This window comes from Etheostoma cragini, chromosome 8 (genome assembly GCF_013103735.1).
Source record: "Etheostoma cragini isolate CJK2018 chromosome 8, CSU_Ecrag_1.0, whole genome shotgun sequence".
Classification (NCBI taxonomy): domain Eukaryota; kingdom Metazoa; phylum Chordata; class Actinopteri; order Perciformes; family Percidae; genus Etheostoma; species Etheostoma cragini.
In genome coordinates, this window is record NC_048414.1 from 20,458,338 (window position 1) to 20,465,127 (window position 6,790).

The following is a 6,790-nucleotide window of genomic DNA, read 5'->3' on the forward strand; positions in this document are numbered from 1 at the left end:
GAGAGAGAGAGAGAGAGAGAGAGAGAGAGATTGTGTTTTCATAACATTGTCCCAAGTTTTATAAGCTTTCAGTTAGGGCTGTGGAATTCATTTCAGGTCTTAAATTATAAGGGTATTTTTACAAGATTAATTGTATTTTAACCTTATTGTATCTATGTCTACATTTTGTCTTCCAGTGCAGAATGAGTTAGCTTTTTCTAATTGGTCATTACTTAAAAATGAAGAGTACTTCTCTGGCATCACAGTAATTCATTTGTTTTGGTCTCTCGCATAAAATAAACCCTTTGCCCAACCCTAACCCTGTTATTCATCTGCAAATAGCTAAACGGAAGATACCATTTAGAAAATTGATAACTTAAATTAAGTTACTTCTATTATTACATTAGTCAAGGACAGCTCAACCTCTCATTTAATAACTTTTTACTGTAGGTTTATCTCTTTTAAAAACTGTTCTTATTTGTATTTGCCAACAATGAAGCCATTTACTGTCTCTGTGTCGAATATTCAGGGCCTTAACTCTTCATTGTTTGGATGTAAAAGTGAAACCCCTGAATTCAAAGACAACAGCAAAGACACAGACATCATCATCCTCCTCCAAAAGACCTGGTGTAGATCCGGCTCTGTCACTCACTGTCCCCCAAACTACAGAGAAATCATTCGGTCATCAGTCAGACTCCCTACTGTTACGATAGGGAGGAACTCAGGAGGGATCTGGTACAAAGAATACAATTCAAAGAACATCACCCCTATAAAATATGAATGCTCACACATTTGGCTTAAAATAAAACAAGACATCACTAACCCTCCAACAGACATATTGCTGTGTGCTGCATACATTTCCCCCTGTGACTCACCATACTACGTTAAAGATATCTTCCCCCTTCTCCATGAGCAGATCTGCAGCTTTTAGGCTGAGGGAAATGTGCTAATCTGTGGGACATGAACGCATGTACTGGCTCTCTCCCTGACTACAACACAGAGCTAGGTAACATTTATATAATTTGACACAATTCTCCACAAAGCAGAACTAACCTTCCTTGTTCCAACTATGACGTCCAGATCAATAAGAACGGCAGAGAGTTACTGCAGCTCTGTCAAAGCCAGGATCTGTACATCGTCAATGGTAGGTTACAAGGAGGCTTTTTAGGTAGAAATACTTTTTGCTCCCCTCTTGGCAACAGCACCGTTGATTACATGGTATCGGATGTAGACCATTTCTCTCTCAGTGCATTCAGTTAAACCATTGACCCCTCTGTATGACCACAGGCAAATTACTGGGTTTCTCAGAAGGTCATTGACAAACAACACCACACCCCGATAGCCCAGTGAGCTGTTTAATATCAGGAAGTCATGCCTCAGAGTCCTGTAAAGGCATCTTACACACTCACAGAAAAACCACCACCAACGGCTGCAGAGCTGCATTAGGCCAATGTCCATTATTCATCAAAATTCAAAAGCATGCAATCAAATATTTGCTACATCTAAAAAACAGTGACCCCCCCATTCATATCAGCAAAAAGCCCTGCAATAAAAAGAGCTGAGCAAAGAGAAGAGTCCCATCTGACGCTAAGTTCACTTCCTGACCCTGTTCTGCCTCAGGACCAGTCTGGGAACAACCCAATTAGACTTAACCAAATTATAACACAACAGAAACAAAACTGCATCACCAATTGGAACACAAGCAAAAGCACAAAGCAAAATGCAGTGCTGTCTGTCCCTAAAGAGAAAGTACAGTGTGGCAGACTACCTGACCACAGTTACTGACATTAAACTAAGAACTACAACAACCAAGTACAGACTCAGTGAGCACAACCTGGCCATGGAGACGGGTGCATATGTCAGCTGTGCAAGAGAGACAAAGTGGAGACAGAGCTGCACTTCCTTACAGAATGCACAGTACTGTAGCCTGTCCAAACTATATATTTCCCCAAAATTCAAACACAAACCTCCCTACATTTGACCAAATAACCAAAATAAATAAAATGCCAATCCTGCTGGGAGAACGCCCAGAGAGCTGCAGTCTAGCAGCAGAATATGTATTTACCTGCCACACTTTACGGAACAGTGAGTGACACCCCCTGCAGAGTGTGTCATAGCTGTGCATGTAATGTCAGCCATCGGAAATAAGAGGGATCTATTGCACTCAGTTCCATCATACAGACACGCGTTGTATCTTATCATTCATATGCTGACGACACACGATTATATCTCACTTTCACATGGTAAGCTCAGCCCTAACGGATGCAGCCAGAGTCCTTACTGGGTCAAAAAAACAACAACAACATATTACTCCTATACTTAGATAACTTCACTGGCTTCCGATATAATAAAGAAATGATTTTTGAAATCTTGCTGTCTGTTTACAAATCATTCAATGCATCTGTGACATGCACACTGTTAACAAACCCTCCAGAACTCTTTGAAGGTTTTCAGTTATTATCAGCCTGCTTTCTGGAACAAACTGCCTTATGAAATAAGTGGTACCAGAACTGTTGTCTTTTAAAAGCAAGCTTGTTCTCGCATGCCTATGGCTACCTTGCCTCCGTTTCAAATTCAAATTCAAAGAAACGTCATAAGCATGACCATACTGACACAGTATTTCTAAAGCACATAGTACAGTGACAGGGAAACATACACACTTACAAACATGTACCATATATACGGTCTCTGTCCCTATTCTATAAGTTCTTTATGGACACGACTTCTGGATTGTGCAAACATTTACGATACATGTGTCTGCCAAAACTCTCCTTTGAAACACAGATTATTGCTTTCTCACATGACGCAATCGCTCAGTGACAAGAATTCCAGATAACGCACTGATAACATTTTGAGGGGATCACGGGTGCATCTTTGTGTGTGAGAAAGAAAGAGAGAGCGGGAGATTTAGAAGTGAAAGTGGATCACGGTTGTGAATGGATGAGTGAGTTATCAAGCTATGAAGCTACTGCCCAGTCCAATGTAAAACTGCATTTGTAAGATAAGTCAATGAAAGGATTGACGAGGCGAGGAAGACAATGTATGACTTTGCCAAAAGTAAGTAAAAAAGAAAGAAAAAAGGATTTGCTGGAGAAACATGTGAATGACTGGATTGTGTGTGTTTGTGCAATATCTGGGCCAGCAACCCAAGGGACTTGGTCATGTGTGAACCGTGCGGAGAGGGAGTGTGTGTGTGTGTGTGTGTGTGTGAGACACCATCTGTTTATGTGTGCTTAAACATGTGCAAAGGTTCTCTCGCTGCCCAGCTCGTAAACTGACCTCTCCAGCCGTGCTTACTGTTTTTGTGTGTGTGTGTGTGTGTGTGTGTGTGTGTGTGTGTGTGTGTGTGTGTGTATGTGTGTGTGTGTGTGTGTGTGTGTGTGTGTGGGTAAAAGAGAGGTCCAAGTGCTGCCTACTCCTTTTTGTTCTTTTGAAATGATGTTTGGGTTGTTTGCGCTTTGCCGTTAAAGGCTCGGCTTCAGGGGCGGGTTCTGTAAGGGCAAAGTCCAGAGATGGATATTAGTTCAGGGGTTGCATACAATTTAATTGGTTACTCTTTAAAAGGAAACTTGATACACACCAAGTTCAGCTTACCTGGCTTCATGCTACTTTGTCTGCTAAAGCAGCTCTATAATTGCTCCAGAGGGACTGCTCTATGTTTTGAGAAATTAACCCTAATGTCATCGGGTGTTATTTCGACTTGGGCTTAGAGATTACAAGTTTGAAATTGGAATCATACGTTGCAAACTGAGGCCTTTTATGGGAAAGACATTGTGCATTTACCAAACAGGAAAAGTATAATAATAGATGCTATTCTGCTATCTGGTCATTTGCTGTAAATGGTGTCTAGTAAGCCTGTTTAGGCTGGGCATATGTTTTTATGCATGCAGGGTTTTTCCTGATTAAAAATGGGCCTTGTGTGTGTGTGTGTGTGTGTGTGTGTGTGGGGGGGGGGGGGGGGGGGGGGGGGGGGGGGGGGGGAACTACTCAAGACACTAAGCATGATCAGGTTGCGTACAATAAAGGCAATGAGTCTGTAGTCATGCACATTTTGAAGTATTGCATTAGAAAATGTTGATGGAAATGGCAAAATTTGGAAAAACGTTTTTACGACCCCTTGAGGTGGTTGTTTCCTTTTTTGAAAATGAGTTAAAGCGCAAAATGGGAGATAGAAACAGCTTTGTCAAGTAAGTTGTGAACATGTAACTCCATGACTACAGTCCCGGTATCCATTGGACGTGGAAGGATCCGGATACGGGTCCCATCCAGTGTGCTGTACACTTTAGGCACATGGTGCGTGGTGGAGTTGCGGTGCGCTATTGCCTGTGCCCCAGTGACGTCGGGTGAATTGACCAAACAGCTAGAATCGTATGGCTCTGCACACGGCGTATACACGGTGAACAGTTGTCTCGCTGACACCAAATGTCTCTACCACAACCCTGGATTCACAGATGTTCCTACAAGTCTACCTCTTTTCATTTAGCCAAAGGACTTAGCTTCTAAAGCTTTTGATTTAGCAAGCAAGTTTGCAATCAACAACCATGCGTAACGTCAACTTGTGATGAAACTATGCTTTGCGTCGTCTGTTTTTTTCGCTCTAAACCAGTACACCAGGAAACTCTTCCAAATAGCATTTTCTTCTTTTTTGCAACATTGTAAAAGTTCAAATAAGTTCATTTGCTTAACAGTTAGTTGGACACATTGCTTGTGTTACCTTATTTGACAGTAATTTGTATGCATGTACAGTGAGGAAAATAAGTATATGAACACCCTGCTATTATGCAAGTTCTCCCACTTAGAAATCATGGAGGGGTCTGAAATTGTTATCGTAGGTGCATGTCCACTGTGAGAGACATAATCTAAAAAAATAAATCCAGAAATCACAATGTATGATTTTTAAAACTATTTATTTGTATGATACAGCCTCAAATACGTATTTGAACACCTGAGAAAATCAATGTTAATATTTGGTACAGTAGCCTTTGTTTGCAGTTCCAGAGTTAAACGTTTCCTGTAGTTTTTCACTAGGTTTGCACACACTGCAGAAGGGATTTTGGCCCACTCCTCCACACAGATTTTCTCTGGAACCGTCAGGTTTCTGGGCTGTCGCTGAGAAACATGGAGTTTGAGCTCCCTCCAAAGATTCTCTATTAGGTTTAGGTCTGGAGACTGGCTAGGCCACGCCAGAACCTTGATATGCTTCTTACAGAGCCACTCCTTGGTTATCCTGGCTGTGTGCTTCAGGTCATTGTCATGTTGGAAGACCCAGCCTCGACCCATCTTCAATGCTCTAACTGAGGGAAGGAGGTTCTTCCCCAAAATCTCGCAAAACATGGTCCTGGTCATCCTCTCCTTAATACAGTGCAGTTGCCCTGTCCCATGTGCAGAAAAACACCCCCAAAGCATGATGCTACCACCCCCATGCTTCACAGTAGGGATGGTGTTCTTAGGATGGTACTCATCATTCTTCTTCCTCCAAACACAGTTAGTGGAATTATGACCTAAAGTTCTATTTTGGTCTCATCTGACCACATGACTTTATCCCATGACTCCTCTGGATCATCCAAATGGTCATTGGCAAACTTAAGACGGGCCTTGACATGTGCTGGTTTAAGCAGGGGAACCTTCCGTGCCATGCATGATTTCAAACCATGACGTCTTTGTGTATTACCAACAGTAACCTTGGAAAAGGTGGTCTCAGCTCTTTTCAGGTCATTGACCAGCTCCTCCCGTGTAGTTCTGGGCTGATTTCTCACCTTTCTTAGGATCATTGAGACCCCATGAGGTGAGATCTTGCATGGAGCCCGATTCCAAAGGAGATTGACAGTCATGTTTAGCTTCTTCCATTTTCCAATGATTGCTCCAACAGTGGACCTTTTTTCACCAAGCTGCTTGGCAATTGCCCCGTAGCCCTTTCCAGCCTTGTGGAGGTGTACAATTTTGTCTCTAGTGTCTTTGGACAGCTCTTTGGTCTTGGCCATGTAAGTAGTTGAATTCTTACTGATTGTATGGGGTGGACAGGTATCTTTATGCAGCTAACAACCTCAAACAGGTACATCTAATTTAGGATAATAAATGGAGTGGAGGTGGACAATTTGAAGGCAGACTAACAGGTCTTTGAGGGTCAGAATTGTAGCTGAAAGACAGATGTTCAAATACTTATTTGCAGCTCTATGTGGGAGAACTTGCAAAACAGCAGGTTGTTCAAATACTTATTTTCCTTACTGTACCTGTCATTTCTGACAATTTGCTGAACAAAATGTCTATTATGCTTGACTAAATAAAACCCTAATCAATGAAACTGCTTAGATTCTTCTTTAACTTTGGACAATAAAACTGTGATAAGCGCTCCTGTTCAAGTTAATGTTCTGCTTTTTCAACTGTTGTTTGCTAAATAGCTCTTAAACACTGTCGGGGAGGATGTTAAATTCTCATTATTTTGTTGCTGGGGATTTTCCTTGGAGAAAGTGAGCACAGGGAGTCTTCCTGACTCCAGGCCCCCAGATAGCCATGAGGAATCGTACCATGACATTGTTTCATACCTGATTACATCTCCTAGTAATTTCCTTTCCAATCATTAACAGTTTACAGCCCACATACAACTATACAAACTGTCAACATAAGATGCAGTTTAAAGGCGCTGAATAACAGAAATGGCTTTAGTTACTTACACAACAATGTTGATTTGTAGTTTACTAACAGACTTACCAAATAATGCTGAAACAGGGGGAGAGCAAATGCTCTCTCTCTCTCTCTCCCTCCCTCTCTCTCTCTCTCTCTCTCCCTCCCTCCCTCCCTCTATATATATATA

At 41.9% G+C, this 6,790-nt stretch overlaps 1 protein-coding gene across 3 annotated transcripts in view; it reads left to right on the plus strand.

Moving 5' to 3' along the window:
* The window catches only part of LOC117949807 (guanine nucleotide-binding protein G(o) subunit alpha), a 123,002-nt gene that overhangs the window by 6,624 nt on the left and 109,588 nt on the right, over positions 1–6,790 (plus strand). The window lies entirely within an intron of this gene.